This window comes from Lathamus discolor, chromosome 3, assembly GCF_037157495.1.
Source record: "Lathamus discolor isolate bLatDis1 chromosome 3, bLatDis1.hap1, whole genome shotgun sequence".
Classification (NCBI taxonomy): Eukaryota; Metazoa; Chordata; class Aves; order Psittaciformes; family Psittacidae; genus Lathamus; species Lathamus discolor.
In genome coordinates this window covers 1,768,376-1,785,335 of record NC_088886.1, presented here as the reverse complement: position 1 = coordinate 1,785,335, position 16,960 = coordinate 1,768,376, and the positions used below count along the sequence as shown (strand labels likewise).

At 45.8% G+C, this 16,960-nt stretch overlaps 1 long non-coding RNA gene across 2 annotated transcripts; it reads left to right on the top strand.

Annotated features, from left to right (window-relative positions):
* Positions 1-252: 252 nt before the first annotated feature.
* On the top strand, positions 253-16,059 carry LOC136010809 (uncharacterized). Of its 2 annotated transcripts, XR_010611010.1 has the most exons (3): positions 253-320; positions 12,320-12,583; positions 15,991-16,059. It is a non-coding gene; the product is annotated as an uncharacterized LOC136010809 (long non-coding RNA). The 2 variants fall into 2 exon arrangements; XR_010611011.1 differs by lacking the exon at positions 15,991-16,059 and having other exon boundaries at positions 12,320-12,757.
* Positions 16,060-16,960: the final 901 nt, after the last annotated feature.

Genomic DNA, 16,960 nt, shown 5'->3' with positions numbered 1-16,960 from the left:
AAGGTTCACGTCATTCAGTGCACTGACCTAACCCCCTACCTCCTCCCTTCCTAATGAACTAGTAAGAGCCTCATGAGCTGCTCAGATTCTGCCCTTCATCCTTCATCCTTCATCCTTCATCCTTCATCCTCATCCTCCTGTTAGATCCCACCTGAGGAGGGGTGGGGTCACTCCCCAGTAGTGTGCTGGTTAACAGAAACAAAGCACAGTCTATAAAGCATTCCTCTGCCTATAGCCCTGCTTGCAGGATTTCCTGAGGGAGCTGTTCTACTAGTCTGCCTGACAGTAAACCCTGAGGTTCCCAGCTGTTGTGACACCAGGTGGGAAAATGTTGCTTGGTTCCATCATTGGTCTTAATCCTGTTTCTCCAGCACAAGGTTTTTAGTAGCTCTTCTGCAGTGGTTTGTGGAAATGTGCTGGTAGTTTGTAGAAATCATGACAAAAACCTTGAAGTCTTTAATAATATTATGGTTTTTAAAATACACAATCTCTTAACCTTGTAGCACTTGAATTTGTATTTATATTGTTACTTCGGGAATGTAAATAGCTCTTGGAATGTAAATAACTCTTTGGGCTGAATAAAAATATTTAAAAGGCATATCTGGAACAATGTTAGCATAGAAATAATCATTTAACATCTATCTATTATTATTAATTGCGCTAAAGGAAATAATTTTAAGCGGATGAGAGGATTGTGTGTAACAGTGTAAGTAGATCAAGCAGGCGTAGTTGTAAGATGAGCATGATGTTACTATAGGGTGATGTGCATGAAGAGCCTCTTTGCAAGAGAATCCGAGTACGTGCAAACAATTAGAATGTGTGTGAGGCTGTGTGATCTTTGAATTCTCCGACTCTGAGCTTGGAGCTTGGTTGATGTGGGTTAGCTTCAAGTACAAAGTCTTGTGGCAGTGTTTAATCTATAATTAACAACTAGTGCTTGCAACCATCTTAGATGAAGGCTGCAGCTTTAATGAAAGCCTGTTTTATTTTTAATAGGGTTCAAAGATACTGCATATAAAAATGACATAGCAGTATCCATTTCACCTGCTCTGCCTGAGTCTGTTAAGTGTTTGCACTATGTATCTAAAGCTGTAGTTGTAAATAAAGCCTTTCTATGTGGAGACCGAGATGGCCTGACTTGAAACACAATTAATACAGACAGTGTGAGGCTTGAGGTATTCTGGAGCCAATCTGAAATCAGAGCCCTTTTGCTTTGCCTTTCATATATTATGTATTATTCTGTCAAAGGGGTTTTATATCCTCCATGATGTTATCTTAATTAACTTGTGCTTTTTCTCCCCCAGTCATTTGGCTTAAGACTTAATTAAATAGTGGATAATAACTATAGTTTAGTGAAGGAATTCAGGTGTGTTTGCTTCTTGCTAGCTTGGGTGCACAGGAGGAGCACTGAAGCTGCTTACTCACTCCATGGTGTTGGTAAAACATGTTTACTTGCTGCGGGATCCAGCCCATTCATCAGAGCACAGATCTACCTGGAGGGACTCTTCTCTCCAGACAGGAGGAAGTTCCTCTGGATATTTATCTCCTCTCTGAAAGGCATTTCCCAAATCATTTTGGTTACAGCTATAATAATAACCACCCTCACCCCTGTATTTGAATGTTTGATGGGAATGTCAATGCTTTTTGCTGTTGTTGCTTATGCTAATCTATTAGCTCTTTGGAAATATGTGGTGAAATAAGGAACCGGTGATGTCCCAAGTTATCCAACAACTTCATCTGGGGAGGCTGGACACCCTTTTACTTTCTGGGTAAAAGAAAATAGATGAAAATAGAGGGAAAATAGCTAACTACATGGGGTTTCAATCAGTTTTTTCTGGTGTGGAAGGGAGTAAGGATGAGTAGAGGATTGTACCTCATTATACAGTGAAGAAAGGAAAGGAGCAGTGCAGAGTCCTGAACCCAGAATGGGCTGTCCCCATTCACCAGTACAGTGTGGGGGCTGCTTATGAGGCAGCCTCCTGGTACTGGTGGGAGATGGCCTCAAGAATGTGGCTATCCATAGTTAACGGGTTACACTATGAAGCAGTGATCAGGGCTGTTTCCATCCTGCAAGGACTCTTATCGCTATTGACCCAACATATGTGTGCCTGTATGATTTGGTTTTGGCTTTGCTTAGTGGAACTAAGCTGATGAAACAATATTATTTCACCTCATATCTTTCAGCAATATAGTTTCAATTGTATGCTGCTTACTGATAACTCTGACACAGTTATGTTTCTATGGCACTGAATCTCCAATAATCCATTGGCACATGCTTTTCCAACAGTTTGGTGCAAATCTTGACTCCTGTGTTGTGCGACATCCACTCCCGAGATGACCTTTAGAAGGCAAGGTGCGAACTGTAGGTTCCTTTTGGGTGTAACAGCAACTGAAGTTTGCTCTGATGATTTACTATCTGTACTTAGTATGCCATGAGCTTTGATCTATGGTGTTTCTCTGGAAAAGCACAGAATTTCTCTTCAGTATGTCTGTTCATATAGTTTTTATTGAAGTCAATTGAATTACATCTGTAATCTAAAAGAACACTGATTTTTCTGACTGCTACAGACCTTTAAATAGCGATTAATTCAGGCACAGGCATTTTCTCCCTGCTTCCCTTGTCTGCCAAACTATTACAGTAAAACCCCCAAACTCAACTACATGCAGCTTTAGCGGAGTTGGTCTGAAAAACAATCCTTTGATGCAGTTGCTCACAATTTGCTGTTTCTCATTTGAGCTGCATCCCAGCTGTGCCCAGTTTTCCTCACAAATATCTTCATCAGATCTATTATTCTACAAATGTGGAGCAGCTGCTGCTCCAATCCAGCCCCATTTCACTTGCCCTCTGCAACTTTACTCAACTGCTTTGCTCCAAACACTTTGTTACTAAATCATTCACAACCATTCTCGCAAAGTACACACTAAAATGCTTCATATTGCTGTGGTTTGGAAGCCAGTTGCTCAGGATACCAAAGGATGGGGTAACACATGGAGTATGGTTGTCTCGCCGTGTGTAGTCACAGCTCCTGGCTGTTAGGAAAAGGCAGGTACTTGCATGCAAAGGAGAGAGTGCTCAGACTAGAGTTTTCATTGTCACTACAATGAAAGCAATTTGGAAGCACTAGGAAACATGAATATTGTAGATGTTTACAGGCATTCGTCTGGGTGATTCTTGGTGCTTCTCTCTGGGAGTCTCTGAAATGCAGATGTGCCTTGTGTGGAAGGTGGTAGCTCTCAGGCATGTTAAACATCATTGGGAAAAGGTGGTGTTGGCAGGAACCAAGGAAGAAACTGTCTTGATCACTAGGAAATGCAACTAAACATTTACAAAGATTTCTTTCAGCATTTTCCTAGATCTTCTGTAGTGTCTAAAGGGCTCCAGCACAAAGTCAGCAGCTTTTGCATGCTCACAGTCTTAAGGCTCTTACTGCTGCTTCCATCATCTGGGGCTGCACTCCTTTAGCTGAAAATCTGGATTATTCATCTTTTGACCCAGTAAAAAGACCCTGAAGATCCAGACAGCCTGAATAAAGCAACAGGAGAACAAATGAAGAAAACCCAAAGCACAAATTGTGCGCCACAAACGTGGTGTTTTCAAATACTACAAATTCCTTCAGGGATGCCTGGGAAGTTTAGGCACAAGATACGAAATCACTAGGAGTTCCTGTCTGGTAAGTCTCCTGCATCCAGCCACATCAGGCTGTGTTTCACACTGGTGAATAACCATTTGCTCGGCCTAGGATGACTTTAATGATTTACCTGGTCAGGAACATTCCAGCATGTTGGAACTAGATGATCTTAAGGTCCATTCCAACCCTAACTATATGGTTTTATGTGAAGGCTTGGGGAGCTGCATGCTGCGGCTTTCCTGTGAGCTCTGACTGGAGAGGAGACATCCCTAGGCAGACAGATGACCATCTCTGTCGCAGAGGGGAGGTAAATTGCACCTTGGTGTACATGGAGCTGCTTAGAAGCTGACCCAGGGACTGCTGCAGCCAGAAGAGCTTATTTCCTATTACTTGGCATATTACCTGGGTGTGAGCTGTTGTTTCCATCCTGTAAAGATGTTTTGTTGCGATTTGAAGCAAAGCTTTGAAAACAGCCTGTTTCTACCTGGCTGCTTGGAAGAATGTGATCAGTGTCAAGCCAAGTGGTGAACTGTAGGGCCACAATCTGTCTCTGACCCAACCTTGTCACTCCACTGGTGTTTGACAGTGCATGTTCCCTGTGCTTACCCCTCCACTCTGCCCCCACTCCCCCAGGACACCTTTGTATGGTAGCTGTAGTCTTGTTAATACCTGAAAAACGTCAGGAGGATTGGGAATAACTGCAGTGTAATCTAGAAGCCTGGAGAGGGGCGTTGGACAAGGGCCTGTAGGGGCAGGCCAAGGGGAATGGCTTGAACCTGCCCGAGGGGAGACTGAGCTGAGCTCTTAGGCAGAAGCTCTTCCCTGTGAGGGTGCTGAGGCGCTGGCACAGGGTGCCCAGAGAAGCTGTGGCTGCCCCATCCCTGGCAGTGCTCAAGGCCAGGTTGGACACAGGGGCTTGGAGCAAGCTGCTCCAGTGGAAGGGGTCCCTGCCCGTGGCAGGGGTTGGAGCTGGATGGGCTTTAAGGTCCCTTCCAACACAAACCAGGCTGGGATTCTGTGATTCTATAATCCATGATGCCAAGTTTAATATATGATGCCATGTACTGCACAGGGGGGAAATAGCAGAAGTCCATATATACCCATACGAACCCGTGCTTTCTTCACGTGAATTCAGCAACCTGCTGTGGAGCGTCTGAGTACTGAAAAAAGGAAACGCAGGAAGCAGTTGCTTTTCGGGGTTCCAGGCAGGTCTCCTTGTACCACTTTCTTGTGACATGGCTGATTTCGGCCACACGGTGGTGATGTTGCCTCTTTTTAGTCCTGAAGAGCTGCTCCCAAGCGCAGCTGGAGCAACGAGACCTGCTTTATTTGTGAAACGCACCTTCACGGTAAAGTGTTGATTTTCATAAGCGTTGATGCAATTCTCGTGTTACTTTTCCAGTCAGGCTGTAATAGTACTATGTCATCAATATCCTGTTGTACAGTAGGAGGGTTGTTATTGCCAGCTTCCCTGACTGTGTTGCTGGCATCTTAGTGTAGTATTTTCCCTGCATTTGCTGCTTTGTCCCCATAGGAAAAAAGATGAGCCTTTTTTTTTTTTTTTTTTTCAGAGAGAACACTTTGAGTCATTAGGCATCATTTTATAAAACTAAAGTTTTTGCTTGTAATGGGGTGGTTTAGGCATCATCTTGTTGGGAATGTGTTAGTTCCAATTCATGTTGTCACAGGTTGAAATCTGCAAAGCTGTCTTGCTTGGCAGCCTGGTAAGTGTGTTGCTCAGGGAGAATGAATCATGCAGTGGTGCTCAGCAGCAGACAGAGGTGGTAGTAGCTGATGTGTGTCTGTGGTCCCTGAACTCCTCAAGTAGGCTGATATGGTCCACGTTTCCTTGGGCAAATTACCCTGCAGGCCCTGTGAGGATATGAAAGCTTTCCTGAATGTCTGGGAAATAGCCAAGGATGACTATGAGAAAAAGAAGTAATTGAGAAGTCCTTGAACTGAAGTCCTGGGCTGTCTTGTGTTCACAGGCTGGGATTTGGAGCAGGAGCTCAAGTAGGAATTCAAATTAAAGAAGAACCTTTATTCTAGTCAAAGGAAAAGAACTCTAAAAGTGATGTGGCTTTTGCTCCTCTGTCTCTTGTTAGTCTTGTTCTGAAAGCTTCTCGTGTGCTGTAGCTTAGTGGTGAAGGCAGATGCCACTTCTATTTGGGTTTCTCTTGAACACTGCAAAACTGACCTTGAAACAGTCCTCTGATTTTGTCCTGCTTGGAAACAGAGTGCCTCCCTGGGCAAAAGGAGAAAGCAATGGAAGCAGGAGCCACAGTGAAAGCCCTTGGGTTGCTCCTGTCCCCTCCTGTTCATGGAGCCTCCTGGCAAGGAGAAGGAGCAGCCAGGCAGGTGGGGACTATGTGGAGGGAGTCCCAGAGCATCTGTGCAAGTGGCTGCCTGGGCTGGCAGTGCTGACAGAAGGGACAATACAGACTTTCCATTCCCTAGCAACCAGCTCTGTCCATCTCCTTCCTCTGTGAGGTGTCCCTGTAACTGTGATCCTTCCTGACCCACAGGCGCTGTGTATGCAGGAAGTTTCTAGCAGGTAGACCTTATTTATGCAAGTATTTGCTTGGAGGGCAAATGCAGGGAAAAAAAAAAGAGCTATTCTAACTAGAAAGGGAAGCACTTGAAAATCACCATGATTTGATTAGAAACAACAGTCTCTCAGCAACCCCCTGGGGGGAGGCAGAAGGAACAACTTGGCCATGTGAAACAAGGGCAGGATTAATGCACTGAGCAAGTGAGAGGCTTGGTGAATGTCCCCACAGCTGACACACCATACCCCTGCTTCCGGCACAGAGCGGGCTGCTGTTGGGGCAGGGGAGAGGAGGTGACACAAACCTCATTGCCACAAGGAACTGCTCACTTGCACTTTAATTACATTGCCTAATGGTTCTGAGCTCCAGAGCATATGTGCTGGTTCTTGTAAAGCTAAATAAAGCACTATGCACTTATGCTGCTGCTTGCCATGTGTACCCTGCTGCATTGATACGAAAGTTCATCGCAATATACATTCAAAGAAGAAGGGATTTCTGTGAACATTCCCTCTGTGGGGTCAGGAACAGCACTGCCCTTGCTGTGCAGGCTCTGGCACTGACTACTGTTCCAGGAGCATTCCGTCAGCGCAAGTCTCACATACTTGCTGCCGACTCATAGCAGTGTTACAGCGTAATTTACTATGAGTAGGGCTTGAGTTAATGGTATGGAGTTAAATTGTTATACATTTCTGTTCTTAATTTGCTTGTGAGCTATGGACAAAAATGCCAGTCTTACTTTATTTCTAGGTCACTGTACACGATTATCAGTCCTTTATCACATTACAACTACTCAGTTTCTAGCCAACAATGTTTTAGCATAAATATTCACTAACTCAAAAAAGGAGATGCTATTCTAAAATTGTTAGAGCCTGTTGTTAAAAATGACCTTCATGCAATAGCAGGTTATTTTGTTTAAATAGAAGGCTAAATTTAAGTTCTCTGTTTCAGCAGAGCAGATTCTGACAGACTGAAAAAACTGCTCTGCCAGACTGAAAGAACTTCAGGTGAAGTTTCCAATGACTGGAAAAAGGGAAATATAACCCCCATTTTCAAGAAGGGGAAAATGGAAGACCCGGGGAATTACAGACCAGTCAGTCTCACCCCTGTGCCTGGCAAAATCTTGGAGCACATTCTCCTGGAAGGCATGCTAAGGCACATGAGAAACAACAAGGTGCTTGGTGACAGCCAGCATGGCTTCACTAAGGGGAAATCCTGCCTGACCAATTTGGTGGCCTTCTATGATGGGGCTACGGAACTGATGGACAAGGGTAAAGCAGTTGATGTCATCTACCTGGACTTGTACAAAGCGTTTGACACTGTCCCACACAACATCCTTCTCTCTAAATTGGAGAGACATCAATTTGATGGATGGACCACTCGGTGGATAAAGAACTGGCTGGATGGCCGCACACAAAGAGTTGTGGTCAATGGCTCCATGTCCGGCTGGAGACCGGTAACAAGTGGTGTCCCTCAGGGATCGGTGTTGGGACCGGTCTTGTTTCACATCTTCATCGCTGACATGGACAGTGGGATTGAGTGCCCCCTCAGCAAGTTTGCCGATGACACCAAGCTGTGTGGTCCGGTTGATATGCTGGAGGGAAGGGATGCCATCCAGAGGGACCTTGACACCCTTGTAAGGTGGGCTGATGCCAGCCTTATGAAGTTCAACCATGACAAGTGCAGGGTCCTACACCTGGGTCGGAGCAATCCCAGGCACAGCTACAGACTGGGCAAAGAAGAGATTCAGAGCGGCCCTGCAGAGAAGGACTTGGGGGTGCTGGTCGATGAGAAAATGAACATGAGCCGGCTTCAGTGTGCGCTCGCAGCCCAGAAAGCCAACCGTATCCTGGGCTGCATCAAAAGGAGCGTGACCAGCAGGGCGAAGGAGGTGATCCTGCCCCTCTGCTCTGCTCTTGTGAGACCTCACCTGGAGCATTGTGTGCAGTTCTGGTGTCCTCAACATAAAAAGGACATGGAACTGCTGGAACAAGTCCAGAGGAGGCCACGAGGATGATCAGGGACTGGAGCAGCTCCCGTATGAAGACAGGCTGAGGAAGTTGGGGCTGTTCAGCCTGGAGAAGAGAAGGCTGCGTGGAGACCTCAGAGCAGCCTTCCAGTACCTGAAGGGGGCCTATAGGGATGCTGGGGAGGGACTCTTTGTCAGGGACTGTAGTGACAGGACAAGGGGTAACGGGTTAAAGCTTAAACAGGGGAAGTTTAGATTGGATATAAGGAAGAAGTTCTTTACTGTGAGGGTGGTGAGGCACTGGAATGGGTTGCCCAGGGAGGTTGTGAGTGTTCCATCCCTGGCAGTGTTCAAGGCCAGGTTGGATGAAGCCTTGTGTGGGATGGTTTAGTGTGAGGTGTCCCTGCCCATGGCAGGGGGGTTGGAACTGGATGATTTTAAGGTCTTTTCTAACCCTAACTATTCTCTGATTCCTCGATTAACTGAGCTAAGAGCTTCAGAACATGAAGGTTTAATGCTTTTGGGGCAGTTGAGGAGGGTGAAGGTCTTGGTCCTACCTGTGTAAATAACTGGCTTATGAAGAGTAGAATAACTAGAGTTCTTAGGAGGGATGGAAGCAGAAGCAGAGACCAACATGATGGAGCTGGGAGCTACTCCAGAGGACAGCGGGGAACTTGTAGTAGTCTCCTGTTGGACCTCATTTGATGGTGTATCCTAATAAATACAAGCCTTTGTGCTCATCTTGGAAGCCTGGCTCCTCTCGTCTTAGGCATATGCCCCAAGTGCAACTTTCCTTCAAAGTTGTTCCAGTCTTTTTGTCCAGCCAGTTGGAGATATTCATGCCCTGGTTTCTTTTCAGCTTCTGTTTCTGGCCTGGTGAATATTTATGAGCAGTAAAACATCCTGTCCAGAGCAGTTAGTAGCATGGAGATTGTGGTAGATGGAGGTCATGTCCTTGGTCCACCTAGGAGCTCTCATCTCTCTTCTGTGAATGCCTGAGCTTCAGGTTAAATGCTGCTTTAGGAAAGTGAGGCTTTCCCTCTGGGCTTGTATTTAAACATTACAGGCAATCTCTTTTCTACCTCAAACGGAATGGGAGCAGTAATGAAACTCCAAATGCTTTCTGATGAAACCCCCAGTCTGCAGCCGTGAGCAATCCCGGTACCAGGAAATACAACCAGCCCCATCCACCCATCACCAGTTTGGTGTCTGTTCCTTTGAGCCAAATCTTCCCCCCACCCAGATAACGCACTTCCAGCAGCTCTAATGTTAGACTAGCTCTATGTACGTAGATTCAGCTATGCCAGAAGTGTAGTAATAGACTGAAAATGTATTTGCTTTACATTTGAATGATGCTGATGGAAATGTGCCAAGCTGCCCACATTTCTATAGTCAAGGAGCCATCTGAAGGAGTCATGCTTTTGCAATACCAGCTACGTATATTTTTCAGCTTCATGTGTGCATTTTTTACTCAACTACTTGTTGCAGATGTCCACAGACATCCCCAGTCACCATCTGAGCTCCGCTTTTCACCCCAAGGGCTTGAGTTCTCCGTTTGTGCAGTAATTTCTTTCATTAATATTAATTATTCTTTGCAGGGCATTCACATTGCTGTTAATGGAGGGAGTGCATTGGAGCTGTCAGAAATGCTCCTTAAATCTGTAATCTGGGTTCAGGCTGGAGGAAGCCGCAGTGTTTAAACACTTTCCTACTGGAGATCAGGCAAAGCCGTGCGGTATTTACGTTAATCCTGCCCTTTCAAAGCCCAGGCAGGGTTTAGCTGCACAGCTACTCCCGATTTCAGTGCGGGTTAAGCACTGTGCAACATTGGAACGTTTCTTCTGAGAAGTGCTGGATTTGGGCAGTTCAGCTTCTGAAGCTGTTAGATCACGGCTCTTCCATCCTCATATATATGTGTATGTACATGTGAAAGACTCAGAAAATAGGAAACTCTGCTTCTGGGGAGGCTTCTCCACACGAGTGACAATTCCCAAACATGTTTACCTGCAGCCTTGTAAACATGGGAGGAAGGACTGCAGCTTAGTGACAAACCTGCTTGGCTGATAGAAGGCTTTCTTCTGTTTGGACCATAGGTCTCGTGGGAAATCAAACTCTTCCTTCAGCAGATGAACATTTAAAGGGAGTTTATGGAGGCTTAAAACCTAGATAATGGTGTCATTTTCCTAACAAGCGTAGAGAATAAGCAGATGTATTATGAAATGATCATAGCTGTGTTTAGCTCTTGCTTTACCGAGTTTAGATGGTTTTTCAGATGTAATTGTGGTGTTATTTTCCAAGGCAAGCACACAGAGCCAAAGGTGGGAAGGGTGATCTCCAGCATTCCCAGCAGCAGGAGCACACACAGCTCTTGCAGGGCTGGACAGTGATGGTCAGTGGGCAGCTGGGCTGTGTTGCTGGTACTTATGTGCCCCGGAGCGAGGGAGCCTGTGCTGTTTGTAGGCTCCGTGTGAGCTCTGTGTAAGTGTAGCTGCAGGAGATGTGTGTGCATGTTGGTACGGAGCACCTGTGGGAGAAAATACAGGCCTATTTCCTTTGGCTCTCTGAAAGCAAGACTGAGGATCCAGCAGCACTGCATTCCTCTCTGAGGTTTAGTAATACACTTGTGCTTTGTGCAAAGAAAGGGGAATATTATGGAAGTAAGCAATGGGCTGTTACTGGAGTCAGCAGCATCTGTAGGACAGTGTCCTGCTTCCTTCAGATGGAGGGGTAGGCACTATTCCTGCTCTGATCTGCCTGGTGAAATAGGAAAGGAATGGAGCTACAGGAGTTCTTTTCCTAAAGGCTTTGTGTAGATGCTGTCCCTCTCTGGTAGCAGAGATGAGTGCAGAGTGTAGCTCAAACCTGGATTTTGAACCCTGGAAGTTCGTGATACTGAGTAGATCCAGGCTTTCCTGCTGCATATCTAAAAAGGGCACAGAGACAAAATTCGGTCCAAACCCAGATACAGACCTGGAATTGTGCAGGTTTTCAGAAATGCCTTGTTAGAAATCTGGCATTTGGCTCAAGTCTGTCTCATTTTAGAAAAGCAAAACTAGAAAGGCTTACTGGAAGCTTCTATTGGCATGTTATATTAATGACGATGATAAATGGCTTTAACACAATTTGTTTGCTTAGCTAAGGATGCCTGGAGCCTTCTGGCAGAAACCATGAATGGGGTGGGTGCAATGGCCAAGCAATCTCCCCCCTTCTCATGTGGGCTCTTGTTTCCCTGCTCTCATACGGGCAGGTTGGATAGAAACCTTCCAGACTATCCGTCTGTCACCTGCAGACAGAGTTCAGTTCCTCCATATGTGCTCCAATAAAAACCAGGAAAGCACTTTATAATGCTTTAGAGCTTGCTATGCTTAAAGTGCCAAGAAAACTTTTGAGGAACAGTGGATCCTTAAAACATTACCTGGCTACATAATAGATCCAGAGTTTGGATTTAGACTGGTATTTAATGTGAGGCTGAGAGTCAGCTTCGGCTTTGATGCCACACTTAGTGCTCTGCTCTTATAAACTGGCAAAACCTTTCTGATTTAGTGAAATTCATTTATATGATTTCTGATGTTTTAAGGAATAGAATTTGCTGGTTAGAACATCCCAGGTTGGACACAGGGGCTTGGAGCAAGCTGCTCCAGTGGAAGGGGTCCCTGCCCGTGGCAGGGGTTGGAGCTGGAGGAGCTTTCAGGTCCCTTCCAACACAAACCAGGCTGGTGTTCTACAGTTCTTTGATTTCTGTGAAAATTCAGCTGTACAGGATGCTGGGACATCAGGTCTAGGTTGTGCTTTGCCTTGAAAGGTTGGACCAGATGATGCTTGAGGTCTCTTCCAACTTGATCTTCTACAAGTCTGTGAATTAAAACCAATCCAAGCCCAGTTGTTCCTTGTTCACATTCAGATAAACACCACTGTCAAGAGCAGGCTGAACCGGTCCCAAAGCCAGCAGTGAGAAGCTGAGGCATGCATACTCCAGGAAGATGCTGCTGTGCTAGTGAGTGAAAGGACCTTTGGGAAACTTACTGTCCCTGTGCCATCAGCGTTCCAGTGCACTGTAAAGCTCGTCTGTTCAACTGCAAGAGAACATTAGACCTGAAAGGGATTGTTGCTGTGCTTTGGTATGATATGTCTTATCTCACTTACAGAATGCATTTGTCTTTCATTTGTATTTTTAGGGATAGTGACTCCAATTTGTTACCTGTCAAACAGTCACAGGGTGCTGAGCAATGTACATGGGACACTCCAGCAATACCCTGCAACACAGCAAGGGATGCAGAGAAGGTGTCACAAACTCCTATGGGCAGAGAAAGCATTACTGCAAAGATCAACCAACCTCCTGAACACTGTCGGTGGGGTGAATTGTGCAGCACAAACCAGGCTTCAGGAAAGGCACTTCTCAAAGCTGCTGCTCAGGGAGTTCCAGGGCTCTGTCCTGCAAGGTACTGAACAATCCTCACTTGAGACATATGAAGAATTGGTTTACAACTACCTGTATTTCCTGACAAGAGTTTTGAATAATAATGCTTGAGCTCTATTTTCCTGACAATTCTAAAAGCAAAGGGGTTAGGGAATTAGCCTTGCCATAAAAATACAAATTAAAGGGAAAAGAATCATGTTGTTAGTGCTTTTGATCACTCCAGGGATTTGAATTCTTCCATTTCTTAACTGAAATTCTCCCTCAAGTTGAAAGGGTTTCACCTCTGTTTAACTTGGGCTATTACCTACTACCTGTCCTACAGATCCATACCTCCTGACATTACAGCTTTCCAAAGTGATAACAGACAAGGAGGTTGTCAAGTCTAACCCAGACAATGGCTAATGCCAGACATTAACCCAACAGAAACAGTGCAGCAGCTCATCAGAATTCATCAGCCGGCAGGGCTTAATTCCATGGGATGGACTGCTATCTGTCAGCCATTCATGCAGTGAGGAGCAGAAATCTCCCACCCAATGTTTCCATGGTGCTGCAGCACTCCAGGAGAGCAGCCAGCCCACACAGACCCGGGAGCCACACAGTAGGAATTTATACAAGTGCCTGTTTGATAACCTCAGCATTTAATACAGGCTGTAGTCATTCAGTCCTAGCAAATTATTCAGTTAAACAGAGCACAGCCAGACAGGATACTACTTGGCAAGGACTTTATTTGCAAGAAAAGCCTATTTATGGTGGGATTGGGAGCATGAATGTGGAAGTGGTGCTTTTATGTTAATGATGCAGATATTGTGAATGCTGAATGCAGGTCCAGGCTGAAGGTGTGTATCCATTTGCCAGATGAAGCCCAAAAGAAAAGGGAGTTGCATCAAGCAGACAATAATTAATCCATGGCTCTGAGATGCCAGATAAAACTGGCCTCAATGTCTGTTGAAAGGAATACATGTTACAGAGGGGATTAGGATGGAAGTGGTGCCCCCTCCATAAGCATCAGTCCTCACCCCATACAGCACAATCCTCTCCAGCTGGCTGTGTCCACACCTGGGCTGTGCAGAGCCTGTGCTTACAGGTAAAAACTGTTTCCTGACACTGAAAACGCCCAGTAGACTTCTGTGGGGGCACTGGGGATGTTGTGTTTGGTGGTGGCATCTTGTAAGCGTGGGCTGGACTCTGACGTGGGTCTCTGGTGAGCTGTCAGCTACACCCGTGTGGACAGAAACTTGGGGGGAAATTGTGTTCAAATTCAAGTGTGGTGTGAGCCGCCGGGGATGATCCCCCACCCCTTTCCCCAGCGCTGAGGCTGGAGCCAGGAGCATGGAAGGGCTCCAATCAGGCTTCTGCCTCTTCCATCCCTGGCAGTGTTCAAGGCCAGGTTGGACACAGGGGCTTGGAGCAAGCTGCTCCAGTGGAAGGGGTCCCTGCCTGTGGCAGGGGTTGGAACTGGATGAGCTTTAAGGTCCCTTCCAACACAAACCATTCTATGACTCTTCTCTGAGTCCTTCCACTTGTTACTTTGCCACTCACTTTCTGCAGGTTCTACAAGGTGCTGGTGTATCTGCGATAAATCTGAATTAGCTGGAGTTAGTTACAGCAGAGCTGCTATCTCCTCTCTTGAAAAGAAATCCTGTCCTGACTTAAACTTCTCTGAAGAAAACTTTCCCTATAAAGCTTCAAAAGGGATGCAGCATCTTCCAAACTTCAGCCCAAGGTCCTGCCAGGTCTCTGCTACTCTGGTTTAGAGCCCAGAGCTGCTGCTGAGGCTGGTGTAGCTTCAGGAGGACTCACAAGTATTTGCCCTACAGATGTATTTTTAAGTCCTGGAGATGAAAGGCCCTGCCAGCCTCTTGGTTTTCCTTTCATCTGTTCTTTATAACATGATGTGGATTTCTTCACATTGTTGCTGGAAGGTCTTCAGGGAAAGCCATACAATTACTGAGTAACCTTCCTTGCTACCAGTTGCTGTGTACTGTAAAGGACAGCTTCAGCTTGCATGGGAATACCGTCAGTCCAAGGTTGTTTTCCCAGGATTGATACATTTCAACACGAGCAAAGGGCCCTGAAAGTGGATATTATAATGATAAATGATAGGAAAACTAAGGATAATATTAACTTAATTTAACTTCTAAATATCTCAGAACCAGGGTTCTGCCAGCTCCCTTGAGCTAGGCCGTATAATGAGGGAGAGATTGGAATCACAGAGTTCTTTAGGTAGGAAAAGGCCTTTAAGAGCATAAAGTCCAACTTTTAACCCAGCACTGCCAAAGCCACCACTAAACCATGTCCCCCGGTGCCACACCTACATGTCTCATAAATACCTCCAGGGATGGTGACTCCATCGCTTCCCTGGGCAGTGTGTTCCACTGCCTGACCACCCTTCGCTGACACGGATCAGTGATCCTGCTGCTTCCCAGTGCGGCCCCTCTAGCATTAGTCACCACCTAATGAACAGGCTTTGCCTGACCCAGGTTGTGCCGTGTGGGCTGTTGCACTGCTGATTGCTGCCCGTTGTGTCAGACCATTGCAGCCCTTGTCTGTATATCACGGAGTCAGCCTGGTTTGGGTTGGAAGGGGCCTTAAACCTCGCCCAGTTCCAATCCCTGCCACGGGCAGGGACCCCTTCCACTGGAGCAGCTTGCTCCAAGCCCCTGTGTCCAACCTGGCCTTGAGCACTGCCAGGGATGGGGCAGCCACGGCTTCTCTGGGCACCCTGTGCCAGTGCTTTGCCACCTTCACAGGGAATATATGGGAGAAGGAAGCACATAACATCAAGTAAATGTTTTTCAGTAGAAAAATCAGCTTCTCTTTTGTTGTCCAGGTTACCTTCTGCTGGATTTAGTCACAAGCAAAATCTTATTAGACAATTTATCCATCTCTGTCTATATCCTTCTAGTGATACAGAAATAGAAGCAGTTATTTATGTCAATAACTAAAGGAATTGTCTCAAATAGGACTAATAGAATGCTCCCTTTTCCTTGCTTTAGTGAAAATACTAAATCATTAGGATAGGGAATGTAATTCTACAAGGAGGTTTTTTCCCATTATGTCTCACTACTAAACCAAAACAAGCCTCAAAAGCCTCCTAAAGGCATTCATTGACACACTGTGAGAGACTGGCAGCATTGCTGAGAAATGGCAACCTGAAGCTTATTTATGTGGAACTTCCCCGAAACCATTTATCAGCAGTTATCTGCAGAATACTTTTCCTGGTGTTGCTAATAAGATATTTCACCCTTAAGCCCTTTTAAGCCTTCAGCCATATGTTAATGTGGCAGCTGGTTGTAAACTTCCAACACCCACTGGGTGAATTTTGCTGGTGACAGCACAGAGATCCAGAACAGTGCTCTGGATTCCCAGCCTCTGCATTCACTTGCCTCTACAGCACTGAAGTCTGTGCTCTTGCTTCATCCTCCCTAGGGAAAATGACTGCCAGATCCAGAATTCCAAGCTATGGATGCACAGGATGTAGCTGCCCTGACTGGGGAGGAAGCTGCTGGCTCCTGCTCTGGTCCTGAATTGCTTTATGGATCCTTGTTCATGCCATGGAGCTTGCTTGCTGAAGTGCCTGAGGAGTGATCTGGAACATCACGATTAAGTTGGATCACAGCCAAAGGCGTTGCCTACTTGTTTCTGCTCATGCTGGTGTGCAGTGACCAGTTTCATGGGATAGGAGCCTGCAGGATGGTGAGTACATTTACTCTGCTTCCCTCTCCAAGAGGTGTTTCCTCATTCCAGCAGTGCCATGGCACCAGTGGCGAGGGAGCAGGATTATCACGTTATCAGTGACTTACCAGGTTGCATTCCATGAATTTTTTAATGATTTCTATAATTCTACAGCCACACTTTTTTTTCCTAGTATTGTATCTCCTGATTATTTTTTCAGACAGGGTCTAGAAAACACTTTGCTGGTGAAGCAAAATGAATTTTCATACCTATTGGGGCACAAATTTCATCCTTCTGAGGTGATAGTGATCCGAATATTTAGAAGGTCGGAACTGGATGATCTTAAGGTCCTTTCCAACCCTAACCATTCTATGATTCTATGCTAGGATTTGCATGTTGTTGTCTTTCTCTGTGTGATCTGGGCTAGGCATTTCCCTAGTTATTCCAAGTCAAAGCACAAGGTCTACTAAGTTTTTGATCTTCTCTTCCCAGATTCCGGCTTTCTTCATGGCAACTTTAATTTCACCATCTTTTTCTGCTAAGGGCAAACCTCTTTCCTTGGCTCCTGCTGCAGCTCAGTGCTTTTGGCCAGGGCTTCAGAGTGCACAGAGGGAACTTGGCTCTGTGAGGAGACAGCTGCCTTTGCCAAGTTCATACAGGCCACAGGGGAGCTGGAAGACCATACAGATGAGGATTACACTGAATTTGGTTGCTATGCTGAGGC